The sequence below is a fragment of the Panicum virgatum genome, chromosome 9N (assembly GCF_016808335.1).
Source record: "Panicum virgatum strain AP13 chromosome 9N, P.virgatum_v5, whole genome shotgun sequence".
Classification (NCBI taxonomy): Eukaryota; Viridiplantae; Streptophyta; class Magnoliopsida; order Poales; family Poaceae; genus Panicum; species Panicum virgatum.
The window spans coordinates 59980059-59993792 of NC_053153.1; the positions used below are offsets into that span (position 1 = coordinate 59980059).

The following is a 13734-nucleotide window of genomic DNA, read 5'->3' on the forward strand; positions in this document are numbered from 1 at the left end:
GATTAGTGCAAATAGATATTACTCTGAAATACAGCCATTCTCATAATATATGATCAAAAAAGCATCAAGGGCTCAACATCAAAACAAAAAGAAATTATTAGATTTATTATATAGCCCCGTTTGCAATATGAATCTAACTACCACTACGATTATCTCCAGTCTTTAGTAGATGAAATCTTGATGGGAACAAAGTGAAGGAATTTCACCGCACACTTGTAGAAATACTTAAAGAAAAGGGGCAACCAAACCACTAGCTGGTGGCACACCGGCGAGTCCATGAATTATCTACCCATCCCGATCGAATTCTCAATCGACGATATGCTGGATGCTCTCACCCAGCCAGGCTTTTCCCGGACTGTGCCACTAAGGCACTAATTAATGATATTGCTCCTTATTAATTGGTTCAGTTAGCGCAATTAAAGTAGAGATAGCGATTCGAGAGAGTTGATCGCCATGATGGTATGGTACTCATTGTAGTGGGTGACATGCATCTTTTTCCCTTTCCCTTTGATATGATCACCTTTCTATCCAATCCCAACACTTCTTTTGGTTCTGTGCTATGCTTTTCCCCTCCGTCCCTACTAGATTATATGCTAGACAAGGATATTGATCTGTTTCCACTTAGCAGCAAACAACGCTGGCTAGTGCTTTCAATTGAGTAGGCGATCAGTTGATGGCCCGTCGATTTGAGACCTGATTATAATATATAATTAGCTGTCGCTGGAGGCCAACTGGTGAATTATATTTGACTCGGCTCTAGACCGATCCATCTCCTTAGCGCAGAGAGCAAATCCGCAGAAGCAACGTCTGAAACAAGTGGCGCTCATGGCCTTTCTGAATATATTCCTATGGAAATGTAGCATCACCACACTTGCAAATAAGTTTAGTTTGTGATCCAAGGACGACTGAAACGGGAATCACTTGCATGATAGCTAGCACAACGGGAATCATCAGAGTCGTAATGCTTTCCCTGAAAAGCAAAATCAATCGGAATTCGAGGAAGAAAAAAAAGAAAGAGAGCAAATCAATCAACCGGAGCATGCAAGCCAGCTCGCCTGTATATAATAATTGAGCGCCTTAATAATTACTATAAAATAAATACTAGTACCCTCGCTCGTGGCTGCATACCGCACCGCGTGATGCCGTAGCCCGTATGTAGTATAGGCATTAGCATACGAACAAATTAAGCAGCAGTTGCGCGGCAGAAGATCTCGATCATGCATCAGCAATCAGCAGCGCGATAGAATACAGAGCAACTTGGGGGGACTAGCTAGTGAATCCAGGTCCTCCTGATGCGCCTGTCTTGCTTTCACACGGCAGCGCCTTATTCTATCCCGCCTCGCGCCTCGCGATCGCGATTAACTTAAGAAGCAAGCTCTGATCGGCGAGTGGATGATTGATTACAATACAGTACAGTGGATCGAGAGGCTACTGCTGGAACCATTTGTTTTATTTAAAGAACTGCTGGAATTATTTGTATGCTGTGTGGGATCTTAGAGAGGGGAAAAAAAGAGCATGTGTAACCTGTCCATCTGCCTTTCTCGCGGATTCGCAACATGTATTCCTCGTTCGCTGCTTGCTCTCGCACATCTTTTCATGGCGGCGCTGCGCGCATCGGATCCCTCCCCCTCCGCTCTGTCGGAAAGCCCCAGCATTGCTCGCCGCACGCGGCTGTTCCGATCGCCATTCGAGGCCAAATGGCCGGTGCTCCGGACTCCGCGTACTTTTTCAGCTCGAGCGACGACGTGCGCGCGCTCCTTGCTTTGGCGAGTTCGCGATGCATCGAGCAGCGCCAAGGTAAAGCGGAGCCTTGACACGGGCACAACGGAGGCCTTGCAAATCCGAGTCAAGATGCAAGTGGGCCGGATGTGGGCTGCCCGCCCCACGTCCGCACGTGCCGCAAGCTGTCACGCGGGCAATTGCGGCAGCCCACATCGCGCCGCAAGTGTTTGCAGGCTTTGCGGCGGCCCGCATAGCGCCGCCAGTTGCCGCCGTGACCTCCCACGCTAGCAAGCTAGCAGTGAAGACCGCTCAGGCGCTCATGCTAGCAAGCCCAAGCTCCAAGTATAACAAGCTTATGATCCAGATTTTGCAACACCATACATGTATAAAAAGCCTATAACAACTATATGCTCCAGATTTTTCAACACTACATCAAAATCCAAATATGCTCCAGGATCGGATGATGACATCGGTGAGTTTCTGAAAAGATTAAAATGGATTATACATTACAGAACCACACTAATCTATTAGCACTACACTTGGATCCATCACTTGCCCTCTTCACGCTAGAGACCTTACACTTCAGTGCATCTCCCTCAGCCTGCATATATAGACAAAATTAGAAAGCACTTGATAAGAATTGAATCTGTCAGTACACAAGTTCAGAGTTAGCAACTGTTAGCAAACACAGCTTCACTACAAACAGGATTGCTGGTACTAGAGCCTGTACATAAGACTTTAAGCACCGAAGCAAACCAAAATTGTTAGTTTGTAGGGGTATATCCAAGCGAGGGGATGAACGTGTTGTCACAGAATAGTGCACTCTAATACCAGTTGCCATGGTTGATGTTAGCGATAGGAGATTCTTTCCCTTCCAAAAAGGATAGCAGGTTCTTTGAGGCAAAAGAATTCACAATCACAAAACATATATCATCCAAGGATGTAGGAACAACATACTTGTCAAATTAGAATGTTCAGAAGATGGTTGTTATGTAAAAACAGAGGATGCAACTGAGTCAAATTAGTCTCCATAGCATCACATAGTAGCAGTATGCATCGAAACTACTGCATACCCACATGCTACAGCACAAACATACTAACTCATGTGCTTATAGAAGCCTAAAAGCCCCCTTGCGGAGTCGCCGCCTGAGCGGAGGCGCAAACCCGGCACACGACGCCGTAGAATCGACAGATGTCCTATCCTTTTCTAAGATCCAAGGGAAGTATTAAGACCACAGATGACAGATTCATGTGCCTATCCTTCAGTATTAAAAAGTAAAAGTGATGGGAGGAAAGAAAGAAAGAAAGAAAGAAAGAATCGAAAGGGCAAGACGGGAGAGAACCTCCTGCTTGGATGTTTCCGGGAGGAGGATGCCGCCGCCGGTCTTCATGCCAACCAAGGGCACCGGCACAGGTGCTGCTGCGGGCGACGAAGCAGGTGGCGGCGGCAGTGGAGACAGCATCACCGAGGGACCAGAGGTTGCGACCATGAGCCCAGATCTCAATGGCGCTGGTGCGGATCCGGGCGCTGGCGCCGGCATCAATGGAGGCGACGCACGCGGAGCAGGTGTAGGAACGGGAGGCAGCGGAGGTCGAGCCGAGGGACTCGCCGTGGCGGCGCTAGAGTTCGCCAGGGAAGCGGGGAGCGGGTTATGCGGCGCCGCTGGGCCGTGCGGGTTACCGCGAAATGTCCGCTTCGGCGTTGTGGGCTGGGATGCGGGATTTTGTGGGCTGGCGGCGCAGCGTAGCCCAGCGGGCTTATCGCGAAACCCGCGCCACTTGCAACCCGAAATCCGAGAGCTGCTGCCCCCTCACTGTAATCTCTTCTCATCCTTTTTTTATGTACGAATCAAGCACCAAACCGGGGCAAGGGAGCAAGCCACGTCATTAGTCGTTTCTAGCCGTCGGATCGATCGGGCGAATGATCCAGATCATGCATTTCTTAATTATTTTGCAAAAAAACTGTTTTGCAAAAAAGCTCAGCGTGCCACATCGTCGGCCATTCACAGCCATCGGATCAGCCGGACGGATGCCATAGTGCGTTTCCTGATTATTTTGCAAAAAAATGTTTGGACTTTAGAGAAATCAATCCGCGATCCAACCTTCTCTCTCAAAAAACTTTGCGTAAAAGCCCTCAACTTTTTCTCGAAATCAACACACAATCCAACAGTCCAAGTTCAGAGCAATTTGCAAAAAAACCCTTAAATTTTCATAAAATCAACCCGCTGTCCTAATCCTCTCTCGGGATTTTTTTCTAGAAAAATCATTGAATTTTAATTAAATCAAACCATACATCCGTTACTTCTATACGAGCAACATTATACGTACAATTGAACACAAAAACGCGTTTAAATCAAAAGTTGCTCAACATAAACATTGATAAAAAATTAAACTATAACTTTATTATAGAGTAAATTTTAAAATTCAAAATGCTTTTGCAATTGGTTTGCACAAACGCTTACATGAAACTCGTTGTACCTACAATTTGGACACCAAAACATTTTGAAATAAAAAATGATTAACACAAAAGTTTCCTAGAATTTCAAAATCTACAACTTTACTATATAGCAAGATTTTGTAAAAATATGATCAACACAAAAGTTGCCTCCAAACCCTGTAATCTGTGCGTACGGCGCGTACGCGCTGCTCCTGCAGGTCGCCGCGCTGAGCTACAAGGTGGCCGTGGCCGGCTCGCGTGTCGCGGCGGGGGCGCTGCTGCGGCCGGCGGTGTAGGCGGTAGCCTGGGCGGCACTGCTGGCGCTCGCGCTGCAAGCCCGCGCCCTCGGCTGGGCTAGCTTCCCGGCGCTGGTGCGGGTCTGTGCGGCCGGGGCTGGCCGCGGCTGGCAGGTGGCCGGTCGGGGCTATTGGCGGTGGGCGGCTGCAGCTGGGTGCGGCCGGCTACGGCCGGCTGTGGCCGGGGATGTGGCTGCGGCGGGTCGTGGCTGGCGGCCGCGTTCGGGTGCCGTCGTTCTACCGGATCTGGGCCATGGCGCCCCGATGTTGGTGGAGTCAGGGGCGTGCTGTGCGCAGACGACGGGTGCTGAGGTGAGGAGGTGGTGCTCCTCCTCTCCCCTCTGATGGCGATATTGGTCCGGCGTCGCCTTGGTGGTGGGGCTGCGGGCCGGCTGGTGCTTGCTGGTGGCGCCGTGGTGGTGCTTTGGGCTGTATCGGGGCTCTTCCGGTTGAGATGTTGTGGTGGAGAAGAGGGGCGACCTACTGCCTAGTCCAAGTGTGTGCGACAGGCACGGTGCTGAGTCGGACGAAAGCCTTCACTGACGGTCTTGTCGGTGGCGTTGGTGACGGCGCTCTTGTGGCGCCGTTCTTCCTGCTGGGGGCACCATTGTGATGTACCGTGTCCTACTGCACGGGCTCCTCTCGGGTGAAAACTCTGTCCATTTATGGACGTGCGATGGCGGCGCTATTGGCGTCATGCCCTCCTTGAAGGCGCCGCATCTAGAGACCCGTTTTGGCGACGCAGTGGTGGTGGTTGGTTGGTGGTGTTGCTTGTGCGCAACAGCAGAGGAGGCACGCGTGGTCCGTGCTGGCAGGGAGGTGTAGAGGGCCTATGGGTGCTGGAGGCCTTGAGTTGGCGCGCATGGTGCGGTGGTAGCTCCGGCAATGGCTGGGCGGAAGTGTCGCTCTCATAGCGGTTTTCAGATATCTGTGTCTTTGGCAGAGGAGTGCGAGGCAGTGGGAGAGGCGAGACCCCCATGCAGAGTGGCCAGGATCAGTGGGTTTCATCGACGCTGCGACGTGAGTGTTTTTTTGAAGCTCCACTGGAACAGAGGGATCGACGATCGTGTGTGTGCGGCTTGAGGGAGATAGTTCCATGGTGGAGGAGTTCGGGCTACCGCTCAGGCCTGCAGCGGGCCACGACATTTGGTGTGGCACAGTGTTGGTGACGACGGCGCAGTTTGCGGGTGGCTTCTTTTGGCTCCTCTCTCAGGTTGTGGCGGTGTAGTGTTTTGTTGTGTGCGTTGTTTGTGTGCGTTGTTTGTGTGGTGGTGGTATTCGCTTCGGCGCGTTATGTACGAATGTTTTTTTTATATGATGTTGCAGTGCTCCTGCCTTTTATTTCAAAAAAAACCCTGTAATCTTTGGCAAGCAAGTTCCTGAACTGAAGCTAGCTGCACGGCAGGAGGAGCTCGCTGCGTGGGTGTTCGAAAGCTTTAGCTGCCTGACAAGTGTGTTAGGGGTCAGTTGTTTTCAACAAAGGAAAAAAAAACTCAAGAAGTGCACATGCTTGTTTGAACTTTGGTTACCTTTTCTAGTTTAAATACTCCATTCCTCTTCTTCAAAAGGATTCCTTATATGATAATGACAAGCATGCCTCTCTTTCGCTTCGCTTCATAACGTCTGTCTTCTCCGTTGTTGCAAGTATAATGATGTCTAGTGCGAAATCAGGCACATACACTTTATTGGGCCGAAATTAGTTGTTGTCTGATCCAGAAGGGAGGAGGAGGATACATCACGGATTCATAGATCGGGCCGAATCTCAGATGGGTTCGGGCTGTGCTGGAGAATTGATTTTGCTAGCTCTGGGATCCTCCACAAGATTTTTTCATATCCAACTTCCAGTGTTTGAGATTCGTGCAAACAACTATAGCCCTTGAATCCAACTAAACCCTAGGTTCTTCTCCCTCCCTCCCTCCTTCTTCTTCTCTCTCCCCAGCTCCTCCCGCGCCGCGCGGCACCGGCGCCTTGCAGCAACGCTGGCCGTGCTCCACGCACAGACGCCCTGCGAGTGCCCCGCGGGCCCCGCGCGCCTCCGCGTTCTCCGCCGGCCGCGCGCCGACCGCCGCGGGCCACGCGTGCTGCTGCAGGCCTCGCGCGCCTCACGCACCCCGCGGCTGCCGCGGGCCACGCGCGCCGCCCGCACCCCGCGCCGCCGCCAGCCGCCGGCACCGGAGAAGAAGACGGAGAAAAAAATATTTGTGCAACATTTTTAAAATTGGTTCAATATTTTTGAAATGCTAGTTCAACATTTTTGAGATGTTGGTTCAACATTTTTAAGATGCTGGTTCAACATTTTTTAGTAAAATGTTAAATGAGTCATCAGTTGGATCTTAGTGGCTTTATAGATAAGTTGTTTATCCATCTTTCGAAAGACACATAGGAGGCCCCTACACTCGATGCCATTTTTTGCTTGATCATCATTTCTGCTTTAACTTCCAAATAGAAGAGTAAAGTTCATGGCCGATCCTAAAACTTATGCGGGTATGTCATTCCGATTCTCAAATTTAGAAAGTGTGTCATTTCAATTCTTAAACTTTCATTAGAGTTTTATATTCATCCAAATGGATCTATACCCACTTGTCTGATCTATTCTCTCCGTCTCAAAATAATTGCAACTATAGGGTTCAAAATTTGTCTTAAAAAATTTGCTAACTTTGACCTATCTATCACAAAAGACAAGACAATTCCGAAAGATTCTCGCAAAAGATAACTAATAACTCATCCACTTATCACAAAACTTAATATTGATTTATGTGTTTGGTTCTATAATTGTATTTATTTTGGGGCGGAAGGAGTATCTCTCTTGTGGGCAAACCGCTGCCGCATAAGGACACGAGCGAGCCGCCGCGGCTGCGCACAGGCAGACGTGCAAGCCGCCGCCTCCTGACACAGGCACCGCGGCCTTGCAGAGTAGCCAGGCTCGGACATGGTGTCGTCTGTGCGCAGTCTCGTGCTGCTGCAGCTGCGCGACCGTGGATAGTGTTGGAGGCTAAAATTGGCAACACCGAGACCGACCGGTCTGATCGGTTGGGCCGACCGGTCAGACCGGTATGGACCTATGCAGTCCGAGAGTAGAGTTAGGGTTTGTATTATGGAATTCGTTTGTAACTCAATTTGGAAGGGGTATGTCTTCCCCGACTTATAAATATAAAGGCCACGGCCGATTGAGGTCTTTTACCCAATCGAATCAATCAATCTATTATTTTTCTATTTTTCTCCAAACCTTAGTTTTTCCAACCTCGTGCTACTCCTAAAGATGAATATCCTATGCCCATAGCTGATATGTTGATCAATGAAATTTCTGGACATCGTGTTATCAGTTTTCTTGATGGTAATGCGGGTTATAATCAAATATTCATGGCCGAAGAAGATAAGTCTAAAACGGCCTTTAGATGTCCTGGTTTCGTTGGTTTATTTGAGTGGATTGTTATGACTTTTGGATTGAAGAATGCTGGTGCTACTTATCAAAGAGCTATGAATTTGATCTTCCATGACTTGATTGGTATTATATTAGAAGTTTATATTGATGATATTGTGATCAAATCGGCCGGCTAGAGTCATCATTTGGCTGATTTGAGGCTTGCTCTTGAGAGAATGCGTCAGTATGGATTGAAGATGAATCCGCTCAAGTGTGCTTTTGGTGTATCGGCTGGGAAGTTCTTGGACTTCATTATTCATGAGAAGGACATAGAGATTGATCCAAAGAGAATTGAAGCCATGAAGAAAGTAGATACTCCTGCTTGCAAGAAAGACTTGCAAAAGTTTCTGGACAAGGTGAATTACTTGAGAAGATTTATATCTAATTTGTCCGGAAAGATAGATGCTTTTACTCCTATTCTTCGGTTGAAGAACGAGACTGAATTTACTTGGAGGGCAGAACAACAAGAGACTTTTGAGAAGATCAAGAAATATTTGTCTTCACCACCAGTTCTCAAGGCGCCTAAGAGAGGTATTTCTTTTAGGCTTTATGTGGCTGCAGAAGATAAAATTATTGGTGCTGTTCTGACTCAAGAGACCGAAGGAAAGAAATATATTATCACATATGTTGGCCGACGACTTATTGATGCGGAAACGAGGTATACGTTTATTGAGAAATTATACTTATCATTATATTATGCTTGTACCAAGTTGAGGCATTATCTTTTATCAAGTACTTGCATAGTTACTTGTCAAACCGATGTTATTAAGCATATGTTACAAAAACCGATTTAAGTGGTAGAATCGGAAAGTAGGCTTATGCGCTTGTTGAATATGATTTGGCCTATGAGTCTTTGAGAGCTATTAAAGGTCAAATTGTAGCGGATTTCATTGTTGAACATCAGGATGAGCATAATTTGGAAGTCGGATATGTTACTTGCACACCATGAAAGTTGTTCTTTGATGGATCAGCTTGTGATGATGGACAAGGTATTGGTGCCGTTCTAATTTCTCCGAATGATACTATTTTTGAGTTCTCAAATCGATTGGAAGAAGAGCGAATGAATAACCAAGTTGAGTATGAAGCACTTCTATTTGGCTTGGAAATCTTGGAATCGATGGGCGTTAAACATGTGGAAGTTTATGGTGATTCATTTTTAGAGGTGCAGTAAGTATCCAAGGTATCCTCATGTTACAATGATTCTTTAAATGCATATCTTGTTAGATGCCTTGACATTATCTCTTGCTTTGATGAATTTATAATCTGACATATTCCAAGAGATAGTAATCAGAAGGCGAATGCTCTGGCTCAGCAAGCATCTGGCTATAATGTCACTAAGAAATATTTTAACGTGAGAAAACCGATGCGAGCAACAGCCGAGTTACTGGTTCTGGACGAACTGGTCAGACCGGACGCTCCGACCGGTCTGACCGGTCTGAACGGTCAGATTGCTGAAAACAGCGAGTCAGCCGCCACTTCCAATTTCAAAGGGAAGGCCAAGATTGCAGATTGGAGGGTGCCTATTGTGACATATTTAAAGGACTCTGGTCATAGTGCGGAGAGGAATATTCACCGTTTAGCATTTAAATATATTTTGATTGACGATGAGCTTTATCATCGGACAACCGAAGATGTTCTTCTCAAGTGCTTAGAATCTGATCAGGCACATGTTGCTATGAGAGAGGTTCATGAAAGCATCTGTAGTACACATCAATCGACTCCTAAAATAAAGTGGTTACTTAGGAGAGCCAGTTTCTATTGACCAACTATGATGACCGATTATTTTAGATATTATAAAGGGTGTGAAGAATGTCAGCAATTTGGTAATGTTCAGTTAGTGCCTGCTGCGTTGTTACATCCTATTATCAAGCCATAGCCGTTCAGAGGTTGGGAGTTGGATTTTATTGGTCAGATTAATCCTCATTCTTCAAAGGGACATCGCTTCGTGTTGGTTGCTACGGATTAGTTTACTAAGTGGACCGAAGCGGTTCATTTAAAAAATATGACACACCGGGAGGTAATTGAGTTTATTACAGAACATATTATTTATAGATTCGGTATTCCCCAAACTTTGACGACGGATCAAGGTTCATCTTTTATCTCAAAAGAGGTACGTAATTTTGCCGAATCTTACAAGATTAAGATACTCAATTCTTCTCCATACTATGCTCAGACCAATGGTTAGACCGAGTCTAGTAATAAGATTTTGATAAAGCTCATCAAGAAAAAGATAGAAGAAAATCCCAAGAGGTAGCATGGGGTATTATCTGAAGCATTGTGGGCTCATCGTATATCTAGACCCAGTGCTACTAAAATTACCCCCTTTGAGTTTGTTTATGGTCAAGAGGCCGTTTTGCCCGTTGAGGTGAATCTGGACGCTTATAGATTGGCTAAACAAAACGATATTTCTGCTATTGATTACTATGACTTGATGATGAACAATATTAATGAAGTAAGTGACAAGCGGATGCAAGTTTTGAAAGAGATTGAGAAGGACAAACTTCGGGTGGCTAGAGCTTACAACAAAAAGGTAAATCAAAATCTTTTCAGTTTGGTGAGTTGGTTTGGAAGACAATATTGTCTCTTGGGACAAAGAATAATAAGTTCGGCAAGTGGTCGCCAAGTTGGGAAGGATTGTACAAGATTATCAAGGTTGTCTTCGGGAATTCTTATATGGTAGAGACGATGCAAGGAGAGCGTCTCCCAAGGGCTCTTAATGGAAGATACATGAAAAAATATTACCCCAGCATGTGGCAAGACGCTTGAAGGCGAAGACGGCCAGTATAGAATATCGGCCTTAGTATTATTTTTAGCATTGTACTTTCTATTCAAATTCATGTAAATAGGCTAGTTTCTAGTACTTGCTTTTTGGCTTGCAAAACTCACCAAAAAAGGCAGGGGGGCATATGTTGGATGCCAAAATTGGCAACACCGAGGCTGACCGGTCTGATCGGTTGGGCCGACCGGTCAGACCGGTATGGACCTGTGCAGTCCGAGTAGAGTTAGGGTTTGTATTATGGAATCCGTTTATAATTCAATTTGGAAGGGGTACGTCTTCCCCGGCTTATAAATACAAAGGCCACGGCCGATTGAGGTCTTCTACCCAATCGAATCAATCAATCTACTATTTTTCTATTTTTTCCCAAACCCTAATTTTTCCAACCTCGTACTGTTCTTTGCTCGTCTCTACGGCGTTTAAGTGCATCTTGGGTGGCCTGCCGACCTTAAGACAACTCTAGATCTTCGAGCTCCGACGGGGTCTCTCCCGAGCTTGAGGTTCTAGGTTTTCGCGAAGCTTTCTGTGCCCAACCGGTCTGATCGGTTGGCGCGACCGGTCTGACTAGTCGCCGGCAAATTTCGTCCGGTTGCGATCGTTGCGATCCTGCGTGTTCTAACATTTGTGTGTTGGCCAATTCTGCCTAACAGATAGCACAGGCACCGCTCGCCGTCTGATGCTGCAACAGCTGATGGCTAGCACAGCACGTACTACACCCGTAAACCGCGCAGGCGAGCAGGCGTGCAGCTACCAGCACAGGCACGCTAGCGAGCACCGACGCCGTTGCCGCATTGCGCGCCGATAGATGCGCCGAACAGTAGTGTGACGATGAGCTGACACTTGCCCAGATCAGACAAGTGGGCCCAGATCAGACAAGTACCAGAACGACACACTTCTAAGTTCGAGCACATCCACACAAGTTTAAGGATTGACCATAAACTTTAATATTTAAAATAAGTATCCTGATAGCGCCCTCCATCCAAATTTATTAGTCGTTTTAGTTTCTCTCTAGATGTATAATTTTATTATGCATCTAGATATATATATATATATATATATATATATATATATATATTATTATATTTAGATAGATAGGAAAATCTATATATATGTATAAAAAAGTCAAAAGTCAAAATTCGCATGGTCATCTAACTAGAGTGGAACACCATTTAAAGAACGAAGAGCGATTGATCCCGCCCGGCTTGTCGACGCTGAACACCAGCTCCGTGCCGTCCGCGTCGATGGAGACGTTGTCATGACCGTGTTCTGCAGGCACCGCCTGATCGGCCTGGCGCCGTAGACGGCCACCTGGGCGCCGGACTTGGACAGCACCGCGTCCACCGCGGCGTCGGTGACGTCGAGGCCGATGCCCCTGCCGGCGAGGCGCGCGGCGAGGCCGGCGGGCTGCATCCTGACCAACTGCCGCACGGCCTCGCCGGACAGGGGCCGGAACACCACCATCTCGTCCAGCCGGTTGATGAGCTCCGGGCGGAAGCGCCGCTGCACCTCGGCGATGACACGCTGGTGCGCGTCCGGGCAGGCGGCGTCGGCGTCGAGGTGGTGCGCGCCGAGGTTGGAGGTCATGATGATGACGGTGTTGGTGAAGTCGACGGTGCGGCCCTTGGCGTCGGTGAGCCTGCCGTCGTCGAGGATCTGGAGGAAGAGGTTGAAGACGGAGTCGTCCCCCTTCTCCACCTCGTCGAAGAGCACGACGCTGTAGGGCCGCTGCATCACCTGCTCCGTGAGATGCCCTCCTCGCAAATACCCATGCGTCCTACGATAGATGTCGATGGTTAGAGTTTTAATTACAAGGACCGGAATGGAATGGTGCGTACAGTACATACCCTGGAGGTGCGCCGATGAGTTGGGCGACGGCGCCATGGCCGACGTACTCGGACATGTCGATGCGGACGAGCTGCTTCTCGTCGCCGAAGAGCTGCTCGGCGAGAGCCTTGGCGAGCTCCGTCTTGCCGACGCCCGTGCCGCCGAGGAAGAGGAACGAGCCGGACGGCTGCCTGGGGTTGCCGAGCCCCGACCTTGACCGCAGCACCGCGTCCGCGACGGCGCTGACCGCCTCGTCCTGGCCGACGACGCGCTGGCGCAGCCTCTCCGGCAGGTCCAGCAGCCTCCTCCGCTCGTCGTGCCCCATCCTCGTCACCCGGATGCCCGTCCATTTGCTCACCACCTGCACGCGAGCTCATGCATGTCAATTCAAGCATGCCATTGCCATCCATCCAACAGCAATCTATCGGCCACGTACGTACCTGCGCCACGTGGTCCGGTCCGATGCTGGTTTGGTAGTCTTGGTCTTGGAGCTGCGTCGTCTCCGTCTCGGAACCGGAATCAGCATCCACCAGCTGCAGCTGCAGCAGCCTCGCCGTGGCGCACGCCTCGTCGACCAGATCGATCGCCTTGTCCGGGAAGTGGCGTCCTGGGATGTAGCGCCCGGAGAGCCTGACGGCGGCGACGAGCGCCTCGTCCTGGATGCCCATGCCGTGGTGCTCCTGGTACGACGCCTTGAGCCGGCGGAGGATGGCGAGGGTGGCGTCCTCGCTCGGCTCCGCGACGTGCACCTTCTGGAACCGCCGCTCCAGCGCCTTGTCGGCGGCGAAGCACTGCTGGTACTCGTCATCGGTGGTGGCGCCGAGGCAGCGCAGCCGGCCCCTCGCCAGCGCCGGCTTCAGCATGTCGCCCACGTCCGTCTTGCTGCCCTCGTAACGCCCGGCGCCGACCAGCATGTGGATCTCGTCGACGAACAGCACCACCGGCGGCGCCTTCCCGGGCCTGGCCGCCGCTCCGCCTCCGCCTCCAACTCCCGGAGCACGCCCTTCACGCGCTCCTGCAGCGTGCCGATGTACTTGGTGCCGGCGAGCATCGCCGGGACGTCCAGCTCCACGAGGCGCGCGCCGGCCAGGGGGCCGGTCACGCCGCCGCGGGCCAGGCGCTGCGCGAGGCCCTCGGCGATGGCCGTCTTGCCGACGCCCGCCGCGCCCACCAGCACGGCGCTCGCGGCCAGCTCCGTGAGGTCGCGGCCGAACCAGCTTAGCATTGATCCACTGGACATGCTTGCCATGGGCAGCCA

General features: G+C 49.6%; 1 long non-coding RNA gene and 1 pseudogene across 1 annotated transcript; both read right to left on the reverse strand.

The window, feature by feature from the left end:
* Positions 1–2087: 2087 nt before the first annotated feature.
* LOC120687349 lies at positions 2088–3464 on the reverse strand. The gene is made up of 2 exons (XR_005680701.1): positions 3066–3464; positions 2088–2323 (listed from the first exon to the last, which is right to left on the reverse strand). It is a non-coding gene; the product is annotated as an uncharacterized LOC120687349 (long non-coding RNA).
* Positions 3465–11796: 8332 nt separating this feature from the next.
* On the reverse strand, positions 11797–13725 carry LOC120689196 (annotated as a pseudogene).
* Between the last annotated feature and the right edge of the window lie 9 nt (positions 13726–13734).